General features: G+C 43.9%; 1 long non-coding RNA gene across 6 annotated transcripts; it reads left to right on the forward strand.

The window, feature by feature from the left end:
• The first annotated feature begins 6,490 nt into the window (after positions 1 to 6,490).
• On the forward strand, positions 6,491 to 10,684 carry LOC148382487 (uncharacterized). 6 transcript variants are annotated; one of them, XR_015854153.1, is made up of 9 exons: positions 6,491 to 6,592; positions 6,663 to 7,148; positions 7,498 to 7,594; positions 7,675 to 8,634; positions 8,699 to 8,809; positions 9,576 to 9,735; positions 9,820 to 9,869; positions 9,945 to 10,064; positions 10,599 to 10,684. It is a non-coding gene; the product is annotated as an uncharacterized LOC148382487 (long non-coding RNA). The 6 variants fall into 6 exon arrangements; XR_015854156.1 differs by lacking the exon at positions 10,599 to 10,684 and having other exon boundaries at positions 6,528 to 6,592; positions 6,663 to 6,703; positions 7,093 to 7,148; positions 9,945 to 10,542; XR_015854157.1 differs by lacking the exon at positions 10,599 to 10,684 and having other exon boundaries at positions 6,538 to 6,592; positions 6,663 to 6,711; positions 7,093 to 7,148; positions 9,945 to 10,542.
• Positions 10,685 to 12,844: the final 2,160 nt, after the last annotated feature.

The raw sequence follows: 12,844 nt of genomic DNA on the forward strand, positions 1-12,844 counted from the left end.
CCACCTTGAAAGCACACAAACCTTAAGTGCAGTCTGACTCCTTATCAGCAGGTTTTGCATTGAGCTTATCTAGCCTGACATTGTTAAGACTACTTTACCCAGAATGCTGCAGGAGATAGGGGCACAATGGGAGGCTGGCAAAGGTGGGGGGCGAGTATGAGGGCGCCCTCCGGGGTTAATGAGGGAGGGCTTTTTATGCAGTCGGAGCAAACATGCCGCAGGCTCATTTTGTGTCTGCGTGTTCAGGTATTCATAGCTTCATGCACTCAAGATTTTTTATTTTATTCAGGCCACACCCCTGAAAGTCACAAATACTACAGTGAGTACAGTATTGATGTAGCAGTGTATTTGTGTGGGGGGGGGGGGACAAAAAAAAAACTGAGCGAGAGGTGAAATAGTCACGTGCATGTGTGTGTGTGTGTGTGTCGAGTCTGGAGAAAGCTCTCCATTTAGATACAGGCCGAACCTGTCACCGAGGTAAATAAATGGTTGCCAGCTGCTCTGAGATGAGTGCATGTTAGCAGATAGTTTCAATGTGTGTGTGTGTGTTGAGGTACATTCAGGTCACTGAAAGTAAGTGTAAGAAGATCAGCTCTTTTCTCCGCATGGCCCCATCTATCGTTCATATGAGCCCGCGTGAGCTCGTCACTCGTATCCATCTTGTCCCGGCATGCGTGTGTTAGGTGACAAAAGTCAAGCTATACTATCTGATCCGCATCTGTACCTCCAAATCTTCCATGCGGTGTATTTCTATCAACTAATGATGCAACGTGCGTATGCATGAACCTTTCCCTTCTTTGCCATACACAGCAGGGGAGGATTTAAATAGCATACGCCCGCCTGCATATTAGTGCTGGGTGACTGTCTCGTTTCTCCCAACATGTGCTTTTATCATCATATTTACATTCTGTGCATTGTCTCAAACAATATTTTATACAAAAGGAAGGAGAGCAATAGCTACATAAATACACATCGAAAAATATTGCTATTAGCTAATTCCCGGTAACAGATGGAGCTAGTTGAGATAATTATTTTTACAGAAAAGATGAAGCTAGTCGCTATATTTATCTACTCTAGCACCTCACGTTTACAAAAGCAAACATGCTGGAAAAATTCCATATTGCACATGAATTATTGACTTTCCATACTTGAATGAGCTTTGCGTGGCTCAACTGAACAATCGTCACGAGAGAAAAACTGAGAGACCTTGTCTTGTGAAAGGAATCGTAATTAATGAGATTCTTCACGTTACCTGTTGACCTCCCTGCGTTTCAAAATGAGACTTTGAACATATTATAAGCCTAAGCGCCATTCAAACCATGTTGACGTCAAATTGCGGTAACCATGGTGATAAATTTCCAGAAATGTAATTAGCGGTGGTGTTGACGGAGGCGCCTTTGTCACTTTTTCATGGTGTGAGGACGCACAAAGAGCGTTATGGGGTAAACACGAGCGATTCGCTTCAAGGTCGTATACGCCGTGTCACGCCACCTGACATCGTCGGATTAAGATTAATGCACATCGCGTGAGCCAACACGCCATGAATGCTTGTGCGAGGAACTCTTCACCTTTTGGGGGAGGAAAAAAAAAATGTAGATTCAAATTGTGCTTCTCAATAAAGCAGTACAGTATCTCAACATGTAGCTCAAGTTATGATTGGGGAAAATGATACTCATCACAAATGAATGGATGCTTAAGAAAAACATTTTTACTACGGGTGTGTTTATGAGGGCCCGTCAATGTTCAAGCGGGGCGTGGGCATGCGTGTTTATTGTTTTATTATAGGTAATAAATCAGCTCAGTCATGACATGGGAACAAGTTTTCAATAAGGGCACAGTTCGAAAGAATCACTTTACATTGTTTGAAAGGACTTCTAATCGTTTACATTAACGTGTAAGGCTAACTCGGTCTGTCGCCACTTTTCACACGTTCGCATATTTCGTAATTATAATTTGTACTATTAAGTGTAAGATTGAAGTCATGACATGAATGAAGAGCCGACATTTACAGTGTTATCAAAATGGGCGGCGGGGGAAAGTAGTCTGACTGAATGTGGGTTATTTAGCCTGTTGTAAAACGCTTCCGTTTGTTTATTTTATGGATTAATTTAGCAATTGTTTACATTTATTTGGTTATTTACAATAGAATTGAATGTATGATTAACTTTATATCTTGAAAAACAAAACTTTGCCAACCCGGTTCCTCTGCAGGCATTGGCGATGCTAGAGGGGGGTGCTTGGGTGCACTTCCCCCCCAAAAAGAAAAAACCCTCGCTCCGGCAGGGCTTTCAGGTGCACTGCTTCCTCATGATAATTTGAGGCCTGAGTGTGTATGTTTGCTCCTCACTCTTTCATCCCATCAAGTGTTCATCAGTCCTTCCCTCATCAATCACAACACACAGCGGATCACTCATCGACCGTGGGCCCCGCTTTCAAACGATAACATCTCTCCACCTCCAGACACGCTCGGACTGTAAAACGCGGACGTGTATGACGTGGAATGTGATCATAGCCACTTTCAAAGTCTTTCTGCTAACACAGCAGGCGGCACCTACACCCCCCCCCTCCCCATAACACCCTCACGCAGCTTGCTGTTGGTCACCACGGCGCGTACAAATGTATACACAGGTACAGTTGCCATGGTGACGGATAGGCAGCCATGCCGAATGAGTGCACAGTCCCTCAGGACGTCGCCTTTGTCCATCTATCCATGGCTCTCTTTTAGCGATGACAAGACGTCTCCTCTCTGTCTGAACCCCCCCCCCCCTCCCTCACCCCTACCCTGCTCTTTCTTCCTCATCCTCTTCTTCCTCGCTTCATTATGGATAATACATGTGTTTCTCTAATTTTTCTTTGCAGGCCTACCAGTTTCACTTTCAACATTTGTTCTCTGACCCTTTCCCCTCAATTTAGCAAACGGCGTCGCTCGGTGGGGACTCGAATCCCAGTCGAGTTGGTTCATCCGGCGGACGCAATAAACTGCAGGTTGGTTGGAGGCATTTTGAGTGGCGGCTTCTTATTATGACGGAGAGGCTATTGAGGGGTTGCAGTCCAAAATTGGGAAATTTTTATTTTTTGCTGAAATGACGTAATATATCCTCATTTAGCCCTGTTTTTGCTGTATTTTATGACACCGACTGGAATATCCAGTGGGTGTATGTTGCACAAGTTTGCTACCAGACCTTCGCTCACTTTAGTTGCTCAAGCCTCTAAAAAACAAATTGCAAAGTTGCAGAATGTTTTTAAGTGGCCCCCACGGTAAAATGTTGCAGAATTTACCGATCGGGGTAAAATGTTAAAACAACATCCTCTGCTTTTAGCCTGCGTTGATGCCCTTCCACCCGGTGACTGATGACCCGCATCACATGACCTCTAATAAATAACGGTGCAACTCCACACCTCCCGTTTATTGTGTGTAAGTTTACGTGTATGTGTGCGTCAGTGACCGCCTCCTCCCCCTCCCCTTCTGCATGTCCCTCGGCATGTGAAACATTTTTACAAGCCTGGCGTTAAGATGTCCATCAAACGGCATAGAAATAAAAAAATAAATAAAAATAAATACCCGGTATCATGCGCCCACATGCAAAGAAACTCTGAGACGCAGGAGACGCTCTCTTCCCTTCTCTTCTTCACCGGCCTTCTCTTTTTACACATCTTCCGCTCATCCATCTTTCTCACCATCATTCATCTTCTTTTCTATCGCTCCCTAAATATCCCCCTCTGCTCAGATACTCACTCGTCCATGTTTGTTATGAAGTCGGCAACTGCTGACTGGCTGGGTCGCGATATGGCGCGACCTCAACTTACCTTAGCAGTGGTAGTCGACGAGTTCAATCAAATTTGTGTTTTATGTTTTCACAGTAGCTTAGGACTGAACGTCAAGACTCGAGGCTGTCTTAATGGCTTCGTCTGGTGATTAGTGTTTGAGGTTAGGTGGTATTTATGACATCGGACTCCGAGGATCTTTTGATATTGAATATTGCGATTTCACAGAAGTAAAGCTGTTTTGCAACCTTACTGCCAGGTTGTCTCGCTGATGAGTGACTGCGATGACCTCTAAGTTTTTTCCACCCTGAAAAGTGATGAGAGGGAACCTTAATGTCTCTCAAGAGAGACGTGCAAATAAAGAAGCGGCGCCGTCGGGGAAGGAAAAGCTCGGACCATTCCAAGATCCCAAACAGAGCGGAGCTTCAAAATACATGCGATATAAACTGCTTTATTGATGGAGTCCAATAACCTAGCGAAGGCACGCAGAATGGCGACAACGCAGCTATGTGAACTCCAACCATGCCAAGCTGGATTTGAATTAAGGTAAAAAAAACACTTTCTATCAACTACTGTCAGGGACTCGTTAAACTGCAGTAATATCTTAGTTGTAAAAAAAATATCTGCATGTAATTCTCCACGTCCCCGCTTGTGCCCCTGGGCCATACTTTGTTCCACTCCAGGCCTGTAGGGGGTGCTACGTCTCACAAGTAGTTCTGATCTCACGGGTCACTACCTCACTTGGCCCGATGCAAGCGGACTGTAACGATGAGAGATGGGCTAAAACTCAACGGGTCCTCCTTGGCTTGTTAACTAAATAAACGACCCGACAAACGCTTATCAAATTTTAAGCTGCCAAATTTTATGCTTGACAGAGGAAATAACGAATCCCCTTGTAGCATGTTCTACTTTGCATATTTCCCAGTGGTCTCGAGAAGATTTCCAAGCTAATATAATCTGATTTGTGCACACTTTAGCGTTGACGTCCATCAGTGCCGTTGAGTCCGTGGTATATGTACAACATGTTGTGTATCACCGGGAGAGTGCGTTACCTGTGGAGGAAACACAAAAGGTGGGAGACAAAGGGAAAAGCTAAAAGGAAGAAAAGCATCACAGGGGCCTTGATGGAGCGGCAAACATCGATGGATGGGAGAGAGCCATCGAGAGCTCCGCTGGGGCAAAGGAGAAGGCTCGAGCGTGAAGAGGGAAAAAGACTAAGTGAGATTATTTTGCAGAGGTCGAAGACAATGGGAGAAGGATAGGGTGAAAGCCACAAAGGGAAGAGGAGAAGGCCGCAAAGGAATCATTCTCTTAGATGTGTTGCACTCAGAAAGCTCTTCAGCTTCCCTTTGAGGATGGACATAAAGGATGGACTTCCATTTGTCCATTAATTAGTCAGTCTAATTGACACCTTCTTTGTACATACTTATGCATAGGAGCTGTGCAAGATAGCGGTGGGTCAAAAAAAAAAAAAAACCTCTCGTTTGAAAAAGTGACGTCACTTTATTTTTATTTATAAATAATCTCTGTTGTCGTTCATCCAAAAACAGGATATGACCTCTTTTACGTGAGTTTGACATCTTCATCCCATCATTCCAAACGCTTTTGTTGTGCCTGTTTTGAATCTGCAACTGTAGTAGGCTCGTGTTGTGCGCAATGCAAGAGAAGCATTAGGGGCGTTCTCCAGTTGCCTTGATTGAATAATTATTCAAATCCTCGTAATCTTTTTTTTTTTTAATTTCATCTCCCTTTAATATGCCAGTAATATGTGAGCGCATGAATGACTTGGTGAAGGGGTGGTCACGAAAACAGTGGGCGATGCACACTTTGTAATTGCGCCTCATTATCCTCTGCATTCCGCTCACGCCAGACAACCACATAGGACGAGTGCCACTCACGAGCAAGTCATCAACCAATCAGAGGGTGGCATTTGTCGTTCAAGGGGAGGGGGGGGGGAGGGGGGTGATAATGATAACTGTAATCCCGGAGATCTCCCAGATAGCTCGTTTATTTCATTTAAAAGCCAAATTACAAAACCCGAATGCAGCCGAGGCCGCGTGATTGAGTTGCCGTGTCGCGCCGTTATTAAGAAAGGACTCGGCGTGCAATTAATGCGGCATCACAGCGTTCGCACGCCCACACGCACACACAAACGAATATAAAAATCAGTGCAAAAATGCTTCTGCGTCTTTGAAAGAAGCTTTTTTGCAGGTATATGAACACAGATTAAGACATTTCCACCTAAGTAACTACATATGACCTATAGAAGTGACTCTACATTTTTTGTGAAGACACCTTATATTTTATTTCAAGTAGTGACTTTTCTCCGGAGAGTTCGGTATCACCATGTCCCTATGTCATTAGCCGCTGAAGGGGGCTGTAAAGCGCCACCTGGAGGTTTGAAAAAATCCACTCGCGTAACCCGTTTTAAAAGAACGTTTACATTGTCTTGAGCTTGTTTACTGTCTTTAAGAAATGCAAATAAAATTGACACGAATAAGAGACCGTGTTTCTTTTGGTTATCAGATAAAATAGAAAACGATTGCTTCTATGATTTTTGTTTTAAAATAGTAACAGTAAAACAGAAATACGGATTGATTTGCAAATTCGCTGTCATTTCCAGGGTCAAACCCGAAGCAGTCATCATGAGTGGTCACCTAGTGGCGCTAGTGTGCAAAGCGCCGTTGGACAAGCAGGAGAAGAAGGTTGCCATGGATTGGCGGACGTGACGTCAGGCCTTTAGGTAAATTGAAGACAGGTGTGCGCGAAAGTAGTTGTTAAATACGGGTGAAACACAATGGCGTCCTCCCGCGTGGCCACTTGGCTGGTAGGTCTGCACACGAGCAAATGTTTGTCGTTTGCTGCCATTTCTCACGATGCCTTTTTGCTTGTTGCAGGATTTTCACACTTGTGGACAGTTCACTTTGATTTACTGCAGGTAGCACGGTGGGCTCTTTGGTTTTTGTGCCATTATTTTGAATGTTTTTTATCGTTTTGGCCAGCTCTTTTTTTTTTTTTTTTTTTGCCACGCGGTGGTTTTTACTGGGGGTTGAATGCAAATGTTTGTTTGACAAATTGTCCGAGTTTCTTGGTTCTGTTGAATATTAACTGGTGTTTTATTCGACGTTTTCATGCAAACTTTTAAATATGCTTTTTGCCAAACAGATTGTTGCGAATTCGTATCCAAACCAAACTTTCGGCCCCAAATACTCGTCCACTTTAAGTTTTGGGCTACTGAAGGTTGATACATGAAAAACGCATACCTAAAAAACGTTTGCAAACATTTTTTACTTCCGGTTTCCACCCATACGCGCCTTTTTTGGACAGCTGAGCTCCACTCCGCCGATTTTGGACTGCAGACTTGGATCGTGTTTGGACTCGAGGTAGGTTGCGTTTGGATAAGAAAATGTCCCGTCTTGTGCACTTGCGTCGCTCATCGATGAATAATTATGAAGCTGTTTGTTAGATGTTGATTGGCTTTACCCTGCCATAATGGCGCAGTCCGTGCAGCAACTACGATGCTGCAACTACATTGGAGATAAGAAAATGTCCCGTCTTGAGCACAATTTTGAAGAAATTATTTGGCCATAATGGCGTTGTTCGTGTTGTAAATACGATGCTGCAGCTACATGCAACGCTCGCCCCCGAAACTGCCAGTTTAATTCGTGTCTGTTTTACATCAATGTGTACATATCTGTTGACATTGTCCTTTTTTTTAAAATTCATATATAGCCAAAAATTGACTACTGCAGCTTTCATATATAAAAAGTGAGCAGCAAGATCTCGAGGAGGTTTCAGTGAGGATAGAGATAATGCACTTCAAAATGAGGTGAGTTCATTTGTGGTTGTCACATTCTCATGGCAATTAAAGTTACCAACACATAATTAATGGTGATGCGTGATTTGCAGGCTGGAAGAGGAGCCGAATGGTATGAGGAAAGGACCAATTCCACATCCAGTCAAGAATCACGCAGCGCGCAAAAGTTGACGTGTGGGGATCATGTGACCAGGAGGGGGCAATGTGGAGCTCTGGGACTCGCTTTGGTTATGGGCGCAGCACGCAAAAGTTGTGGGGATCATGTGACCAGGAGGGGCAGTGTGGAGCTCTGGGATGCGCTTTGGTTATGGTTGCACGACAAAGGTTGCAGGAGTGGACAGTGTTTGGGGGTCTGATGGTTGGACTTGATTAAGAGGTGCATTGAGGTTGTGGCTTGTCTGGATCCAGAGCAGCGTTGTCTTGTGCGAGGATTGCCATTGATGGCGCATTTGGGGGAGGACGTCGTCACGTCGATGGACACAAACAAACTTTGACGTGGAGCTGAATGTCCAATTTTGCGATATGACCTGTTGACTATTGTAACAATTTGTCTTTTTCTGACCTATCACTGTCGTACTTGCGTTCTTTGTTCTCCCCTCGATGTAGGGCGACGTTGGAGCGAGCCGGTTCACGAGGTGCCGGAAACACAGAACTTTGACGTGGAGTTGAATGTCCAATTTTGCGATATGACTTGTTGACTATTGTAACATTTTGTCTTTTTCTAACCTACCACTGTCATACTTGCGTTCTTTGTTCTCTCCTCGGTGTAGGGCGATGTTGGAGCGAGCCGGTTCACGGGGTGCCGGAAACACAAACAGCTTTTTCCTGACCTACCACTGTCGTACTTGCGTTCTTTGTTCTCCCCCAGGTGTAGAGCGGCGTTGGAGCGAGACGGTCCACGTGGAAGCAGCAGTCGAGGGTGCTCAAGACATGACGCGAGCAGCGCACAACTCATTGTGTGGTCTACCTTTAGCAGGCTGGACGCAAAAGGGGGGGGACGCACGGCCCGACCCGGCGACGGTAACAAGGGAGTTGCTAGCCGCTGTGAACAAGTAAGCAAGTGACCTCCAACTTGGGGTGCTCTTTGAGTTTCTGCGATCGTTTGTGTTTCTGCAGATGGCAACCGGGACGCGACACGATCTGATCAGAAGTGGACAGACCGCTGTGGCATCACTCTGAAGTATCCTGCAGCCAGCCGGGTTCTGAGGGAGACCCGCTTCCCTGGAGGTGTCGACCTGCGCAGCTTCAATGCATGAAATTGATTTTTTTTTCTCTTTTTAATTCACACCAGTGGTGTCCAAACATCTGTCTGAGGGCCGCATATTGAAACAAATTCCCAATTGTTTAACACAAATTCATTAAACACTAATCAATCACGACATTTTGCTCTATATACTTTGTGCTACTGCTACAAAACGGTTTTCATTTTGAAGGTCATTCATGTGGTGTCTTGATAAACCTGGCCTTGACACAGCAAAAATGAGGATAAACTACTGTATGTATGAGTGAATTTTGAACAGATTTGACTTGTAAACTGCATGTCTAAATATTCGATGATGCCGTTGATCAGTCGTATTTTGGCGCTCCCCTAGTGGCCCGTGTATAATGGCCTGTGACGAATAGCCCCTCGGCCGCCGTTTGGACACCAATGGTGGCGTGTGTAGGGTTGCACGTGTATTGGAACACTGCCAAATGGTGGTCTGTTAGACATGTATTTTAAGAAACAAAAGATTTGAAACTCTGTTTTCTTGCCTTAGTACTTGTAATTATTTTAGAAGATTGATGCAAGTTAAAGTTGACATCTAACTGATCTCATTCAGATCAAATAGTTCATTTCCATCCCAAGTTTCTGCATGATGCCATGGTCTGGCCCAATAATGCTATAGCACTGATTTTCCAATATGTTGGTGCAGCCCTGATTGAGTGCAAACGCACAGCGACGCAAGCGCGCAAGCGACCGCACGGCGAGACTTTTGTGCTTCTGTCTTGCAAGGTGAAAGAGAAGCTGCACAAAACGAAGAGCCGGCGGACGGAGGCCACAAGACCCGGGATTGGCGAATGGGGCTGGCGCAAAAGATGAAATCACCCCAAGAAAAGCAGTCGCCATGTGATGAAGAGGAGCCTGATGCATGACTGGCCAAGACTGGCCAGAGGTGACATGGCAATCAAATGTATAAGGAGAGTGCACATACGTTTTTTGTTTTTTTAAATCGCATTTCCTTATTTGTCTGTCGCAGGGCTCGGTCGTGTGGCGTTGGAGGGATGGGAGCAGTTTGTCAAATGAAGAGTACCATCTGCCGGTCACTGAGTACGTCGACAGAAGTGAACCGCATGCAACTGAGTGCTGTCTCTCTTTTTGCAGTTGTGCGACGCAGAGGAAGAGTCCAACGAACCTTCAGCAGACCTTTGCCCGTGACGAGCCGCCAACTACATGAGGCGGGTGCAGCTGCGGCGAGGGCGAAGCAGCCAGCATTTAGGCAGCGTATGACTTTGGTTTTCCCTTCCGCACTTGCTTTCCTTCCCTCCCTCCACTTTTTCACTGGGTGTGCACACTGTCTTGCATGATGCCTCTTTCTTCTCAGTGCTGTCATTGTGCAATGTTTGTGTTTTTTTTTTTTTTAAATACATGGAGTGAAGTTTGTACTATAACTGTGTGTCTCTCTGTACCTGTATTAAATTGTGGACTGAATGGAAGTGGTCCATTTTCAACATTGGCATGTAAAGACTATTGTGCATATTTTGAGTTAAATGACAACATGCAAACTCTAATACTCTAATAACATTCTCTATAAGTCTTGCTCAATGTAGGTGCATTTCTTTTTGTACGAGAAAAGTATTTTCAAGTCTGAACCTTTTTTTTTACAGTTGAATAATGTGGGTGATTTTGTGAATGAAGTTGACTTTGGTGTGTCTTGTTCCTGTGGGTGGTCTTTGTAAATAAAGCCAACTTTGTGTCAGTTGTTCATGATGCAGTTGATTCTGCATCTCTTGAAACTTATTACATGTTTTGTTGCAGGTGTTGATGTCTGCATTTGCAGTCTGACTACGGAGGCCTGTTGCTATACAGTGGCGATGGAAGCTAAAGTAAAATTTTAAACATTACATGCAACTTCTAGGATGTTGACCTTCAATTCAAAGCACGCGTAGCATGTTGCTTAACACTGCCAACCTTGGTACCCGTACCGCATAATACCATGCAGTTCAACGTTAAGCCTGCACAAATTTGAGTGAAAGCCACACCGCAACCTGCTTAGGTGATATGCAAGTGAGCCAGAGAGCTACTCATTACCGGCGTCTTTATTAAATTGTCCTTTTCAGACAGGTTAGATGAATTTTAAGTGCTGCCATCTAGTGGCGGCAAAGTGTCCCGTCTGACGCACCATTTAACTGTATACGAAAACACTTCGTTTTTAACTTTAAACATGGTTAAAAATAATAGGTGCCCTATTTGGGCGGCTGGGTTAATGCGACCCATCATTCGTAGTTTGTTTTACCCAAAGCAATCTAACATACCACATAAATACTGCCGCTGTCTCTCCAATGTGCATGTGTGTAAATCGTACAAAACAAATTGCATCGTTTACAGACCACATGCTAAAAATATGACGTTCATGCAGCTGGTCTTTTAATCCACAACTTGGTAAAGTGCTTCCGATTGAGCATGGCCGTCCGTACCCGAACCTGAGTCTGCGATTTGACCTACCGCCCTGTCGCGCACCAAACTGCGCGGCCATTAGTGATTTAAATAAATTAAAAATATATATATATATATATATACACCTATGGCCCTACATGTCCTCAGCACTGTAACGTTTTGTGGCCGGTACGTACACTATATGAAGTAAATGACGGGATTGTTTTCACCTCATTTAATATGCATCAAGCATACGAGTTGGTGTTTTAGAACAGCCTAAACTAGTAGGTCACAAAAAAGATTTAAAAAAAAAACCCAAAAACTTGCTAAATTTCTAAAAAGTTAATTGTCTTTTTCTGTTGAGAGAAGCGTCTAATGAAATGTGGTTAATATCGTTGGGGGAGAGAGATGTGATTAGCGTTGGTACATGCATGGTTAGTGCAATTGTCGGTCAGTGCAGCGTTTGGTTAGGGCAGTGCATTCATGGTTAGTGCATTCATGGTTATCACACGGCAGAACATATCGCGGCGGCGGGAAGTCGAACCCTGGGTCTCAGGTGTTCTAGCGCAGCGATCGAGCCACTCGCCCAGCGTGGCGAGCTCGGCAGTCACCCCGCTTTTTCTTCGAGTCATTCTTATCCGATCAGTATTTCGTTCCGCGCGCGCTGGGTAGGTAGAAAAGAGTGCAAACGATCGGCAGCTGCCAGGTCGACATAGCCGAGTGGTCTATGACGCGGCCTCTTACCCCGAAAGCGCCTGGTTCGATCCCAGGCGCCAGTACATTCTTGGCGGTGCTTTTGCAACTGGAACCTCGCCTACTATAAGAGTACGCATATGCAAATAAGATTGCATATGCAAGTATTTATGTATAAAAACATGAGGTGGCCCCGCCCTCCAAGTGGGCGGGGCCACCCACCAGTCCACGCCCACCGGCCCCGCCCCTGGCAGGGACTACAAGCCCCACCCCCTACCCTAGCGTTATTGACTAGTGTAATTAAAAATGAATAGAAATCTCTCTCTCTCTCTCTCTCTCTCTCTCTCTCTCTCTCTCTCTCTCTCTCTCTCTCTCTCTCTCTCTCTCTCTCTCTCTCTCTCTCTCTCTCTCTCTCTCTCTCTCTCTCTCTCTCTCTCTCTCTCTCTCTCTCTGTATATGTATATGTATATGTATATGTATACATGTATATGTATATGTATACATATATATGTATATGTATATGTATACATATATATGTATATATATATACATATATATGTATATATATATATATATATGTATATATATATGTATATATATATATATGTATATATATATGTATATATATATATATACATATATATATGTATATATATATATACATATATATATGTATATATATATGTATATATATATATATATATATATATACATATATATATACATATATATATGTATATATATATATACATATATATATACGTATATATATATATATATATATGTATATATATATATATATATAAAAACTGTTTTCATTTACATTAAAAATGAATAGAAATCTAGTAGTGTAGGGGGCGGGGCTTCGCCCCGCCCCCTACACTACTAGATTTCTATTCATTTTTAATTACACTAGGGTAGGGGGCGGGGCTTGT

This window comes from Syngnathus floridae, chromosome 18, assembly GCF_059516105.1.
Source record: "Syngnathus floridae isolate MCC-2025c chromosome 18, RoL_Sflo_1.0, whole genome shotgun sequence".
Classification (NCBI taxonomy): domain Eukaryota; kingdom Metazoa; phylum Chordata; class Actinopteri; order Syngnathiformes; family Syngnathidae; genus Syngnathus; species Syngnathus floridae.